Genomic DNA, 14,969 nt, shown 5'->3' on the forward strand with positions numbered 1-14,969 from the left:
TAACAAGCTGGACAGATGACCAGAACCATTAGGAGAAGGGGTTCCTCTCCCAGGGACTTTGGGTCCTTGGTAGAGAGGGTCAGGCTATTGGGAGACATAAACACCCACTGAGATGCCTGACTCAGATGATCAGAAAGTAATTGGCTTATAACTTAGTCTTTCCTTTCTCTTTCTTCCCCCAAGCTTATTTTTTCTCTGCCCACCGCCCCCATACTGAGGGTTGAACTCAGGGGCCCTCTACCACTGAGCTGCATCACCAGCCTGGTGTTAAGTAACTGCAAGAACAACGCAGAGGAGGAAAAGTTTATTTTGACTCATGGTTTTAGAGGCCCAGTGTATAGTCAGCTGACTTGGGTCTGGACCCAATGTGAGGCAGAACCTCATGGCAGAAGGTTATGGCAGAGAGAGAGAGAGAGAGGTTGGTTATGGCAGAGGAAAGCTGCTCAGTCATGGCAGCCGGGAAGCAGAGAAAGAGCAAGGAGCTGGGTGCAGTGAATTCTCAAACGCCTGGAATCTCAGCAGTTCTGGAGGCTGAGGCAGGAGGATCACAAGTTCAAGGCCAGCCTCAGCAATATAGTCAGCCCCTAAGCAACTTAGCAAGATCCTGTCTCAAAATTTAGAGAAAAAGCTGGGGATGAGGCTCAGTGGTAAAAGGCCCCTGAGTTCAATCCTCAGTACCAAACCCAATCAATCAAGCAATCAAAAAGAAAAGAAAGCCAAGGAGTCCAAGGACAGAATATAATCCCCAAGGGCTGCCTCCAGTGACCTTATTCCTCCAGCCATGCCCTTCCCGCCTACCCCAGTAATTCATTCAAATTATTAATCTATCAAATGGATTAATCCACTGATTGAGTTCTAACTCTCCTAATCTAATCATTTCACCTATGAGCATTGCTACATTGGATAACCCATGAGCTTTTCAGGGAATGCCTCATATCCAAACCACAACAAGCCCTTTTTATTTTTATTTTATTTTATATATATTTATATATTTTTATGTGGTGCTGAGAATCGAACCCAGTGCCTTACATGTGCTAGGCAAGTGCTCTACCCCTGAGACACAACCTCAGCCCCCCTTTTTATTTTTTGAAACAGGGTCTCACTAATTTGTTCAGGGCTAGCCTTGAACTGGTGATCCTCCTGCCTCAGCTTCCCAAATCCCTGGGATTATAGGCATGCACACAATACCCAGCTTTTCCAATACTTATATTAGAAAAATTTCCAACAGGGCTGGGGATGTGGCTCAAGCAGTAGCGCGCTCGCCTGGCATGCGCTGGGGCCCTGGGTTCGATCCTCAGCACCACATACAAATAAAATAAAGATATTGTGTCCACCGAAAACTAAAAAATAAAAATATTTTTAAAAATTCTCTCTCTCTCTCTAAAAAAAGAAAAAAGAAAAATTTCCAACATAAGTTAGGTAGTATTCAGAAAACCTAGACACAATTGTTCACGTTTACCACTTAAGCTCTGTAGATCTCCATTTACGTATATTTATTTTGCTACTTCATTTGATAATGACAGTCACCATAACCCTTCTTCTCTAAGGACCTCCTAAGCAAAAAAACATTCTCCAAAAGAAACAAGATTGAGCTCACATAAGGAAATCTGTCATATTTTCCTAATATCTAATTTTTATTTCCTGTTCATACTCAAATGTCCTCAATCATCTCCTATTGTCCTCCCCAAAAGTAGGATCCGATCAAGTTTCAACCATTGCATGGGTTATTTATTTATTTAGGAGTGTCTACCAGGGGTTGAACTCAGGGGTACTCAACCACTGAGCCACACCCCCAGCCCTACTTTGTATTTTATTTAGAGACAGGGTCTCACTGAGTTGCTTGGTGCCTCACTTTTGCTGAGGCTGGCTTGGAATTCAAATCCTCCTGCCCCAGCCTCCTGAGCTGCTGGGATTACAGGTGGGTGCCATGGTGCCTGGCTTGGTTATGTTTTTGTTAATCTCTTTCCTTCTAGAACAGTTTCTTCTCAATGATTTTTTTTTCCATTACATTTTTCCCAGAGAGTCTCAGCTTGATCCTCCCCTTTTGCCCCCCCCCCCCCAAAGCAGAGCCACGTATTGTTTCTTCAATTACTATTACCAAGGCTTCTCCATAATGACCCATTCACTTGCAGAAGGGGCTCCTGAATTGGGACGACCTTGGTGGGGCTACTCAATTAGGTCTTGGCCCCGCCTATGGCTCCATTTGATTGCAATCTGACTTGATTTTTCTGCTCTCTCCCCCAGAAATTCCCAGGAATGGAAACACCCAGCAGCCCCTTCCACCAACATTGTTTGTCTCTTCTGATGTTGCCCTCAATGCTCTGACTCTGCACATTGTATTTCTGCTAACTTCATCTTACCTACAAAACAGACATTTCCCGCCTTCCACTGCAATAGATACCCCTTTCCATCGAAACTACACCAGAGGTGTAATGAGATCATTGATGTGAACGAAACACAGTACCAGCATACAGTAAGTGCTCAATAAGTACAAGCTATTATTGCCAGGGCAGTGCAAATTGGGGCTCTCCTCTCCTTCCTCCATCCTTCTGTGAGGCCTAAGTTCCTGGTTGCGCTTTGGCCACCCTTTCATGCTAATGAAGTGCTTTGAATTTGTCATTATTTCAAACCTGTAGATCTGTGTGTGACATGCTGTGAGGCTGGCCTTCCTCTTCTGCCTGTGCACGATTGCCTTTAGGGACCCCATGAAGGACTTGCATTTGTCCCTTCATTTCCTTTAGGCTTTGGCCCATAGTCCTAACCTTTTGACTTCATTTCAAGTCTTGGATTTCCTTATTGAACATATTGGTTCTCCCTCCGAATTTTGCTTTCTGCAAATGTGATACCGTGACTCATAAGTCATCATCTGAACCAGCGATAAGAAATATTGAAGGAGACTGGGGCATGCCATCAGAAACCTTCCCCCAGCTCAGTTTCTCAGTGGAAAAAATATTTATCGAGCACCTGTAATGTGCTCTTCCATTGCTTACACATACACGGATGGCCACCATGGATCAGCTAGTCATGTTTAAATCTAACCCTTATTCCTTCATCTTGCCCACCAAGAATCCTGAAAAATTCTGTCAGGTGCTTTGCTAAAATTAAGCCTATGGTATGTATAACAGTGCCTCCTGGTACCAATCTACCAACAATGGAAATGAGGCTGATTTGACAAATTATCCTTCCTGAGCCACACTGGCCATCAGTAATGCTGCCATCTTTTTAGAGGACTCAAAACCTCTCTGCCAACAGAGCTTCGTCAGACATCTGTGATTTCTAGAATCCTTCCTGCAGTCTTTCTCAAACCTGGGCAACATGGGCCTGCTCCAGTTTCCCCCCACCCCTCTCAGCTTCCTGATTTCTTGGTATTTACCGGTAGGGGTTCTACACTCTTGACTGAATTTGTACAGTTCTTGATTGCATTTGGTTGGAATCAAGAGTTGAGCCCAGGCATAGCAGAAGGGCCCTCCCTGAGTGCTACATCAGCCATCTTAGGTCCTAATTTCTCTATGATCTTTCTTACAATCCTTTCCAGGTTGCCGATTATTCTCTTTAGTAAAAGAAAACAGAAGGCTGGGTATGGTAGCACACACCTGTAATCAGTGGCTTGGGAGGCTGAGGCAGGGAGATTGCAAGTTCAAGGCCAGCCTCAGCAACAAAGAGAGAGCCTGTCACAAAATTAAATAAATAAATAAATAAATAAATAAAAGGGCTGGAGATGCAGCTCAGTGGTGAGGCACCCCTGGGTTTGCTCTCCTGTACTGTAAAAATAAACAAAAAGAAAATGAAAGAACATTGGGAGAAAAGAGACTTTAGATTTTTTTTCAGACTTTTATTACCATCACATCATCTGTTTTGAACAATGGGGTCTATCTCTTCCCTGTTATTCTTGCCTCTGGAGAAAAAAAAAAATCAGCTTTTAAAGGCCTCTTTTGTTACATTTGCATTTTATTACTGCTTCCATCATTCTGGCTTTCAATAATAATAGTATTAATACCACCTAACATTTACTGGGTACTTGCATTTTATGCACTGTGATAAATGTCTTACATATTCATCTCATTAGTAAACACTTCTGAAACTATTCATTCTGATAATTTGTCCTTTAGTTTCTCTCATTCATGTCCTCTTAAAATCTGTGGCAGCCACTCGTGTTTCTTTAAAAGCTGCTCTTCTACTTCCTTCTAGATAGTGGGTCCTACCTCTGAGGTCAAGACACTCACCTGGGCACCTGACAGTCCAGCCTTCCACCATCTGCAGGAGTGGGGTTCCCTGGGACTAGTTGAGGGTACAAAGTCCAGACTCAGGGTGACCGGTGGCTATGTGAGGGGAGGGAGATGCCAAAACGTCACATTGGAGGTCTGCAGAGGGTGGATATTTGGGCTGAGCACTGGGTACATAGGAAGGAATCTGTCAATCAGCTTTTCATTACTGTGACCAAAATATCCGACAAGGAGGAAAAGTTTATTTTGGCTTTCAGAGGCTCAGTCCGTGGTCAGTTGACTCCATTTCTCTGGACCCAAGGTGCGGCAGAACATCATGGTGAAAGGGCATGATGGGGAAAACTGTTCAGTTCACGGCGACCAGTAAGCAGAGAGCCGGGAAGGGGAAGATGAATCCTTCCAGGGCACCCCCCCCACCCCCCCCGCAATGACCCACCTCCTCCAGCCCTCAGTCACCAGCTGCCTACAGTGAACCACCCATTTAGTCCTTTCAAATTATGAATCCGTCAAATGGATTAATCCACTGATGAGGTCACAGCCCTCATTATCTAATTATCTCACCTGGTCACACAGGAGCTTTTCCCTGGGAACACCTCATATTCAAACCTAACAGAACCCAAAGGTTGAAGTCTGGGGAGCCTGGGCAGGTCTGGAAGTGGAGAGGAGGAGGCTGTGGATGGGGCTGTGGGCTGTGTGAACCCCTCATTCCTTTTTTCATCAGTGAGGGTCAGAATTGGGTCCAGAGGAGTGGGCCCGTCCTCTGCCTCCTCAGCTGTCAAGAGGCTGAAAACAAGCAGGTAAGATGCTCCACCTTTAGCAAAATGAATCTTTGTGACAATTTCCCAAGAGCCAAACTTCCTTATCACTCCTGGATCTTGCTTCTGTTCTGCTCTGTGATTTGCATATTAAAAAAAAAACAACAGACACAGCCTCCCCACCGTGCTGTCAAATCTTTGCACTAAGAGACTGTTTTTGCAAAATCCTCTCCTGGGGCCAAACACAGGGGAGGTGTTCAACATATATTTAGTGAGTTAATTAATGGAATTGTAGGGGCAAAGGGAACCTTTGTCTTCTGATGTTTCAAGGAAAGGAATCGACAGATTAATCCAGAGGAAAAAAATATACACATTTATTTAAGGTGCACAAGGGAAATCAGAGCAGAGTGATCACATTGTTACTAGGGACATTTAAATGTTTATATACTTTCTTCATTTGACAGAGGGAGGTAAGGGAACGTAGGTAATTTTGAGGGATAGTAAATAATTTTTAGAGGCAGCGAATGTGCCAAGAAGAAGAAAATAGTTTGTGGATTATTCTCTTTGGAAGAATGGATGGATCTAGGAGGAAAAGTCCATCCAGGTGTGGTGATGGCTCTGTTTCCCTTCCTACCACATGAATTTAGTTAAAACAAAACAAAACAAAACCTTAGAGACAGGACCCAAGGCAATTGTTTTCCTCTTTGGCAGGTCTTTAGGCAGGAAAGGGAATCTCAGATTAAAGCATTTTCCAGTGCCTCTGGTCTCCAAGGGCCTTTAATTTAAAATAATCAGCTTAGCGGAGTGTCACATTTTGGGGTAAAATTTCTTGAGCTCCTTCAAAATCAGAGTACTCTCCTTATGGTCCCCTGGTGGAGTGATGTAGAGAAGAGGCCCAGAGCAATAGAATTAGTGTTTCTTTCTTCTTTTAACTGACCCTAGAAATTCTTCACCAGGCATCTCTTCTCAAAAGTGTGTACGTTTCCAGGCAGGTGTTTTTGTGCACAAAGACTGTTCAATATCTATTACTGATCGGTTCACTGAAGGCCCCCATAGAGACCAGCACCCCAAAGGAGCACGTATTTCTATTTGCAAATCACAGTAAATATCTTAGGGATGTGTATGCAGTAGGCAGTTACTAAAAACTAATTAGGGAACACAAATATGTAAAGGTGGTAAATTGGCAAGAAAAAAACCGCAGCAGAGATAATCAAATGACCAAATCATATGGTGGAATCCACTTCCCAGGGTCCTGCATACAGGAAGAGGTAAGATCTGTCTTCTAATCAGGTTTCAGTTTGGATAACCCTGGAATTAGCAGGAGGAATGGTAGCTGTTCGCTTCTATTTTTGGAACAAACTCCTCCGATACGTGAGTTGGGTGTTAGACGTTGTCCCAGGATCCATTTACCATGGGCCATGGCTGAGTGGATACTTCACAGGTGGCTAATTGAATGTCAGCTTGGCTGGGTTGTGACAGTTTGTGTCAACAACATTTAAAGCGCAGAAATTTGGATGGCCAAGTAACAGAACACAACTTAAGAAATTACAGGTTTCAAATTTCAGAAAAATTGGTGAATTCAGACAATTTGAGTATCTCCCTCCCGTCAGGGGAGACAGACTTGGGCCTCTAAGTTCTGGCCTCCAGGGGCTTGCTGCAGAGACAGGCTCTGAAGAGAATAAAAATAAAAAATAATAATGTCCTCAATTATCTTGCCAGCTAGAGAGACGTTTAAAAAATCCACCCTTCAAACCTCCACAATCTTCTTTAAGTAGCTCAATTTTCTGTGTTTTGGCGACAGAGTCGGGAGGCTCTTCTGTCTGGGGATGTTTGCTCTCCCAGGCTGCAGTGGGTGGCGCTCACAGGGAGAGGCTGTATGACAGACCCAAGCAACAAATTCTGGCTCTCAGCACCCTCCGACCCGCAAATCTTTGCTTCATCTTCTGCCTTATACCTTTCTCCACACCAGGAACGACAGCTGTAGAGTGCAGAGATTTTGGGCAAAGGGCTTGTGCGGGAATTAGGGCCAGCACTTCGGCCAGCTAGTTGGGTGACTCTAGTTTTCTGGGGCTTAGTTTTCCATCTTATAAAATGGGTATGATAATACTTGCCCGAATCATTTCAGGCGGCTGTGGAAAGCAGACAATGCCTATCTGACTCAGCTGTAAAGGACTGTATCGGATGCTGGCTGTTGCCCACAACCATCACATAAAGCTGATGATCACCTTGGACCTGCCTCAGTAGCCCTCAAATTGGTGCGGGGCTGTCCTGCAGATGGCGCTGTGGCACGAATAATCGTGCTCTCCATAAAGCTGGGCAGCTGCCCTTAGATCCCAGGGTTTTGGCTATATAGGTAGGTCCACCCTGGATTTCTTCTACCTGTATGTCCTGCGTGTGTGGCCCTCACAAAATGTCCCCAATGGTCATTTGGTACCTGTGACCCTTTTTTAAAAATAGTTTTTAAAAAATTGTATATGGACACAATGCCTTTATTTATTTTTATGTGGTGCTGAGGAGAAAACCTAGTGCCTCACACATGCTAGGCAAGTTCTCTACTAAAACTTGACCTAAAACTCCAGCCCTCAAGTGACCCTTTATTTTATTTTTTTAGGCTCTCCAGTGCACAGAGCCCTGGGTCCTTCCTTCCCCTACCCATCTGCGGACAGGTTGAGCCCATCTCCCTAAACTAAGACGCTCCTTTGGCCCCTGGGGACTGCATAGCATTGGTCTGCTGCCCCTTTGACCTCTGGGGAGCATCCTCTCATTTGGATGACTCCCTTGCCTCCATCCACCTGAGACAAGGCTCCACTCTGGGAAACACCAGGGCTGTGACTTAGTTTTCCCAGCCATGCTGGGGAAATTGACAATCTAAGACCTCAGGCAATGCAAAAAAGAAGTTCCCAAACCCCGTCCCCCCCCCCATCCCCCCCCCATCCCCCCCCCCCCCCCTCGTGGGGCTCAGAAGACAAAGGCTGACCTTTAGAACCTTTCAGACTTTATGGCCCAGACTGGAGAGCTGGGCTTTTGGAGAGCTGGGCTTTTGGAACCTGAGCTCCATTTGGTATTTGTGTGACCAGGGGCCTCTCAAGGAATGCCCAAAGTCTCCCTCCCTGTCTACAGAACAGTGAGAAGATCCCTGCCTCCGAGGATGCAGACATGAAGATTGGCTGGAGGAGGCCCAAGTGTTGGTAATTATTATTCCATGAGAAAAGTAATGGGTAGGTGGTGTCAGACCAGGGAAGAGAAAAGAGAGCTAGTGAGGGGGAATTCTGGGGAGGAGGGCTTCTTGGGTGACCCTCACAAACTGCTGTGGGTGTCCACCCTTACGCTGCTGACCCCCCAGGGGCAGCCACACTGTCAGGGATCTGGCTAATGAGCTGACCATCTGGATGGCTGTTTCTGAGGCTTTGAGAGCTGGGCTCCTTTGACCACAGTTGACAGTGGAGACCACCGCCCTCCCCATCAGCAATATTGCAGCCAGAACTGCAGGGCCAGTGGGCACAGGGTCCCATCTCTAGGACACCAATGCAGAGGCCAGCGGTCACAGCCTGTGCTGAGCAGATCAGGAGGGATCTGGGACTGCCACTGCCTCCTGGTCAGATTTTGTGCCCTTGAGGCACTGTCTCCTCCCTGTCCCATTAACACAGTTCCTTATCACAACTACTATATTTGTCACACAGCTGGGGTAGAAATGCAGGTTCTGAGGCCACCATCTGGGTTCACACCCAGCTCCCACATGCGTTAGTTGTGGGACTTAGACGAGTTCCTTAGCCCCAGTGTGGCTCCAGCTCCCCGAATGCAGAGCCGAGTAGTGAGGGTTCTTCAGATTCATGCTGGTAAAGGGCGTTTAGTCCTCTGGCCCACTGTGCATGGGGTCTGGGAGTGGGGTCATCTCTGTTGTCCTGGTGCCCTGTGAGCCCCAACCTCTTATCTCTTTCTTTTCTTTCTCATTTATCTTTTTTCGGTGCTGGAGATTGCATCCAAGGCCTCGTTTGGGCCAGGTGAGCTGTCTGCCACTCAGCCGCAGCAGCCCTTCTCCCTTTCTCAAATCAATCTAGGTCCCTGTCCACCTCTGCACAGGTCTGCACACTGAACAACATCCAGACCATGCTCCAAGCCTGGCTTAGAACAACAGACACAATTGGAGGGGTTAAAGCTTAGAAGTCCAGCTAGATAGAAGGATCCAGAATAGGAGATCAAAAGATTGAAGCTCTTTTTTTTTTTTTTTCCTAATGAGTAGGAAAACTGTTTTAGGAAACTGTCTCTAAATATATAGAATTGAACCCCCTGTTTCCATCTGAGGCCACCCACAAACCTTGAACTGCCCCACACTGGATGGGAAGTGAGATAGGTCTTCCCAGGCAGAAAGCCAGGGGACACCTTGGAGGCTACCGAGGAAAACCAAAAAGCCATTTAGTTCCAATTTTCTAATGCAGAATCATTAAGGGTTCCACTAGTTTGCTTTTAAAATGGAGAACAGAGAACATAGAGTGATTTAATAAATTAAGGAAATAGAAAAAAAATTCTTTTGGTTCTATCATCCTGTTAAGACAACAGGGAAGAGGGAATGCAGAGGGCCAGGGAAGGAATGGGAGCAGCCTGGGGGTGGGGGGGCGAAGGAGGGAGGGGAAGAGGGAGGGAGATGAAGGTAGAAACTCCGGCACCCACACACTGGCTCCCGTTTTGATCTCATCAAAGCCTTGTTTTTCAAAATTAATGTTCGGTTTTGTTTGTATTTTGTGGTTTTGGTCAGAGTAGGAGAGCAATTTTGAACACATTTCTCGGTTGCTTTCTGAATTCTAGAGTTAGAAATCGCCCATGAGAAGTTCCATGCCTTATTGATCTCTTTTTTTTTTTTCCCTTAATTTTTTTCCCTCTCTCAAAACTTTCAAGATCTTCTTTCATCTTCATATACATTACCAAGAAGTTAGTGTGGGCCTTTCTTCATTCCTTGTGTTAAGGGCTCATGGGCTTCCCACCCCCCCAACTGTTGGGAGAGACCCCAGGGTCTTGGAAATGCTAAGCACCTGCCCATGGAGCTGCACCCTCAGCCTCCACAGGCTTTTAAACTCCGTCAATGCAGGCTGTTTAGTCCTTGGAAACATCTTTAATATTATTCTGTTGATAATGGACTCCCTTTCATTTTCTCTATTTCTTTTGTTGGGTGTCCTAAGTAGATTTTCTATTTTTCCTATTTTTTTTCTTTTTTATCTTTCATACTTTACTTGTTTCCACTTTGAATAATTTCCTCGATAATATTTTCCAAAGCTCTCTATGGAAGTTTTTATTTCTGTTATCATGTTTATAATGTTTCTTTTCTCTGCTAATTTTTAAAAACATCTTTTTGGGGGTTTGCACACTCCACATAACATAAAATTCACCCATTTTAAGTGTAAAATTCAATGATTTTTAATACATTTCTAGAGGTGTATAACTGCAACCACGATCCAATTTTTTTTTGGAGTGGGGAGGGATACCAGGGATTGAATTCAGGGGCACTCGACCACTGAGCCACATCCCCAGCCCTATTTTGTATTTTATTTAGAGAAAGGGTCTCACTGAGTTGCTTAGGGCCTCGCTAAGTTGCTGAGGCTGGCTTTGAACTCTCGATCCTCCTGCCTCAGCCTCCCGAGTCGCTGGGATTAAAGGCGTGTGTCAAGACATCCAGCTCCAATTTGAATTATTCCTTTGCACATGGTCTTTTGTCCTAGTTTCATGTGTGAAATATCTTCTTTTACTTTCTGTATTTCTGTAGCTATTAATGACCGATTCTTTGACATTTTCTTTTCTCCAAGTTTCTCTCGGTTCTTGTTAGTCTGCCGGATTTAGTTTCTTTTATGTTGGAGACATTTCTCAAATTCTTATCCTTTTTGGTTCATTACTATTTAAGAATCACATATTTAAAAGCCAGCTAATGCTGCCTAGGGGGATGTCACTTGTCAATTGATGAGTTTCGCCGTAGGACTATAGGTACTGGCCATTTCCTTGGGGATCCCCAAATATCAGTAGCAGTGAGTCTTTTCTAAGGGCCATCAATTTCTTTAGTTGTTTTGGGGTATAAAATACAGTTAGATAAAAAGAATCAGTTCTAGAAGGGTAACTATAGTTTACAATAATTTATTATGTATTTCAAAATAGCTAGAAGAAAAGATTTTGAATGGTAAATGTTAGAGCTGATGAATATGCTAATCACCTCGATTGGACCATTACACGGTGTATTGACATATCACATTGTTCCCTATAAATAGGTACAACTTCTTTTTTCTTTGCTACACTGGGCATCAAACTTGGGGCCTCACATGTTCTAGGCAAGCACTCTTATCACTGAGCTATATCCCCAGCAGAAATGGGTACAATTATTATGTGTCAATCAAAAAAAAAATTAAGTACTTAGTATAATGCCTACCACCAATAAAGAAAAGAATCCATGAATCCACCAACCTCCTATCTGAGGGGCTGGTGCACTCTGGTTGCTGATATCTTTGGAGATATATGGTGGAGGAGGCTGGGTATGACTTTTGGATAGATTGTCATTTAATCCTTTTTTTTTTTTTTTGTACTGGGGATTGAACCCAGAGGCACTTAACCGCATGCCCAGCTCTTTTTTGTATTTTATTTAGAGACAGGATCTCGTTGAGTTGCTTAGGGCCTCGCTAAATTGCTGAGGCTGGCTTTGAACTCATGATCCTTCGACCTTCATTGGGATTACAGGCTGTGCCACCAGCCACCTTCATTTAATCTTGTTGGGGCTCTGGCGCCTTTCCCTCCTGCCCTTCCTGTTCCCGTGGGCTTTGGACCCTCAATTTATCCACAAAACAATTCTCCTGTTGGCTTGGGGGAAGGTGGTCCCCTAGCTGTGCTGGACAGCAGAGGAGCCTTGGGATGTCCAGCTGCTTCTTGCACCAACTTTCAGCCTGTCATCCGCTCTCCCACCCCACAAGTCCTCCCTACTCCTCCAGTCCCCGGTGCCTGCAATCCTGTGCCTTGCCAAGACTTCGCAGCTTGAGTTGGCTCTCTTCTCGCTGGCTTCCCCCTGTGTGGGCACATGGCCTTCAGATGCCTCCGTGCCCGTGCCGCCCCCCCCTCCCCAGCTTTCCAGCTTCCAAAAATCTGTTAACAGCTTTTATCTTCTGCTGAGTTTTCCCCTCTTATTCTTTGTGTTCTGGTGGGCGTGTCTCTTTCTATTCCTTAACTGAGTACTTGAAGTACTTGAAGTCAGGTTGCAGAAAGAACCGACAGAGAAATCCATGGGCTCCATTTGCCAGGTTTACGATGTGATGTTAGAGACTTTTTAAAAATCTGAATTTCAATGAAGCTTATGGTTTTTAACTTACGCAAGCATAAAAATAGTACTTATTTACAGGGTGCCCAGGGACGTTTGGGTACATGTATACACTGTGTAATGTTTGAATCAGGGAAGACAGGTCCATCTCCTTGACCCTTTATGATTTCTTTATGGTGAAAACGCTCAAAATCTTTTCTTCTGCTTTTTGAAATATACAGTGCAGTCGCTGGCAGCCGCCATTCGCTCTCAACCTCCAGAAGAGCAGCATTTTTAGATTCCACATACGAGCGAGATCACGTGGGACTCGTCTTTCGGTGTCTGGCGTAATGTAACCATCTCCTGTTCCATCCACGTTGGATGACAGAATTTCATTCTGTTTTTAGGAACACCTCGTCTTCCATGATATGTATGTGCCACGTTTTCTTTACCCACTTGATGGACACGTAGCTGTTTCCATTTCTTGGCTGCTATGAATGGCACCGCAATAAAAACGGGAGTGCGGATCCTCTCCAACCTACTGATTTCATTCTTTTGGCTATCTGTGCAGGAGGATTGGTAGATGGTGTGGTAATTTCTATTTTTAATTTTTTTTGAGGAACTTTCATACTATTTTCCATAATGGCTGTCCTCATTTATATTCTCACCAACAGTGTGCAAGGATTCCTTTTTCTCCCATCCTCTGCAACACTCGTTATCTTTTTGATCATAGCCTTTCTTACTGCAGTGAGGCCACATCTGTGGTGTGGTTTTGAAAGAGGAGAGTCTTTCAAAGCTACATTGTGTTTTTGCCACCATGGACATAAGGGGACACAGGGGAGGCCTATATATAGTCTGTGCTGGATATGTTGTAGACAGTCTGGTGACCAGAGTGATCTTTCTAATCTGGGTCACTGATTCTTAAAAATGATGTGAGAAACTGAAGGAAATCCTGAGAAAGGAAACCGATGTGATCAAAGGGATGGTTCTTTGATCCAGGGGTAGTTGGAATGTGTTGGTGGGGATGGGGAAGATCAGGGGTGTTTGATTATTTGTTGAGTTCAGATTCTTTAAAGGGGCTCTGTCCTGGTACATCCTCCATGGTCCTGTTTCGTGTTAGTGTAAACTTCTAAGCTCCCACAGAACAGGAAAACTTGAGGGTGGAGTAGAGGTGGGCGGAGAGAGACTAAGGCTACATCAGTCAGGATGGGTTGGGCTATGCTGCAGTAACAAATGAACACTGGAATTTCACTCAGTTAATACAACAAAGGTTTATTCCTTCCTAATTTTACCATCCTATTGCTGCTTGGTAGTTCCCTCCAAGGGATGAACCAGGGACCCAGGCTTTATTTGCCTATAGATCTGGACTCTCTGGTACACATGCCTTTCCAAAATTCTGCAGAAAAGCTCAGAGAACTGAAAAGTCATGCACTTACTTTAAAGGGCCAAGACAGAAGTGCTTTATATCACTTCCACCACATCCCATTGGCCAGGACTGTCACATGATCTTAAATTTCCTGCAAGGGAGAATGGAAATGTGCTTCTTTATGTGCTCTGGAGAACAGTGTGGTAAACACGTTACACTGACTCTGTTGTCTGTCTGCCAGGTCTTTGGAAGGACACATCAACATCTTAGGGGAAGGGGAGATAGAATCTCTAAGCCCACACACAAAGCCTGAACAAAAGGAAAGGATGTTCAATTGGAGTCAGAGACAGCAGGCAGAATAAAGAGAGGTTTCTGGACTTTAGGGATTCAATTGTTAGAATGGGCAATTGATGAGAGGTGACATCTATCTTGGCAGGTCGCTGAGAACTGTTTCTGGGATTGGATGGCTCTATCTGCTTGAGGGGCTCCGAGGTTGCAAAGCTGGAGTGTTGGGACCAGGGGTGGATCTGGGTTTTGTGAAGCCTGCTGTGGACACTATTTTGAGTGTCTGCCATAAGAAGAGTAACACAAAATTATGGACACAGGGAGGGGCCCTGGCAAGCAGAGGACATCAAGCACAAACTTACCAGCTTCCCAATAAATTCTCCTCGGCCCATGACTCGTCGGGAGCCAGTAGACTCTCAGGCATCTTCCCCTGACAGACTTGTTCTTCCAGCTTCTAGATCACCCTCTTAAGTAAGTTTCCACCCCCACCCCCCATCTTTAAAAGCAATTTGATGAATGTCCACCATGTGCAAGGTACTGGGCTGGGCCCCTCCCTTACCTGCTTCTGTTGCAGGACTGCATTGGGCACAGGCATGGGAACATCCGGTCCTGACTCAGGGAGCTTCAAGTCTATGCAAGCACTCTTATCATTTGAGCTATATCCCCAGCAGAAATGGGTACAAGGTGGCAGAGGAGGGACATGGGTGCAGAAAGCCAGATGGGCGAGCAGGACCACGTGCAATCTGAGGACTCAGGTGGTCCTCTGTGGACGTCAGACCCCTGGGTGCAGAGCAGAGATCCATGCTGCTCCTTCTGGCTTCTAAAAGGAGATATCCCCGCAGAGAGCCCAGACACCTCGGCAGCCTGCATTGGAAGAGCGGGCTCAGCTGTTTCCTGCGTTCCTCTGTCAGACACATCATCCCTCTTGCGGGGCTGGAGTCAAATGTCACCACGCAGAGTTGGCAGCTTTGCTCTTGGATTCCTGGTCTGGAGCCCAGCTGCCAACCCTGTGCCCACAGTTGTCCCCGACACTGGCCCTTTTAAAGCTGATGGAACTCCAATGTCTGGAGAACTCCAGA

General features: G+C 45.3%; 1 long non-coding RNA gene across 1 annotated transcript; it reads left to right on the plus strand.

Moving 5' to 3' along the window:
* The first annotated feature begins 1,649 nt into the window (after positions 1–1,649).
* On the plus strand, positions 1,650–12,776 carry LOC114080192 (uncharacterized). Its single transcript, XR_003580583.3, has 4 exons — positions 1,650–2,473; positions 7,104–7,331; positions 8,099–8,166; positions 12,482–12,776. It is a non-coding gene; the product is annotated as an uncharacterized lncRNA (long non-coding RNA).
* Positions 12,777–14,969: the final 2,193 nt, after the last annotated feature.

The sequence above is a fragment of the Marmota flaviventris genome, chromosome 17 (genome assembly GCF_047511675.1).
Source record: "Marmota flaviventris isolate mMarFla1 chromosome 17, mMarFla1.hap1, whole genome shotgun sequence".
Taxonomy (NCBI): Eukaryota; Metazoa; Chordata; class Mammalia; order Rodentia; family Sciuridae; genus Marmota; species Marmota flaviventris.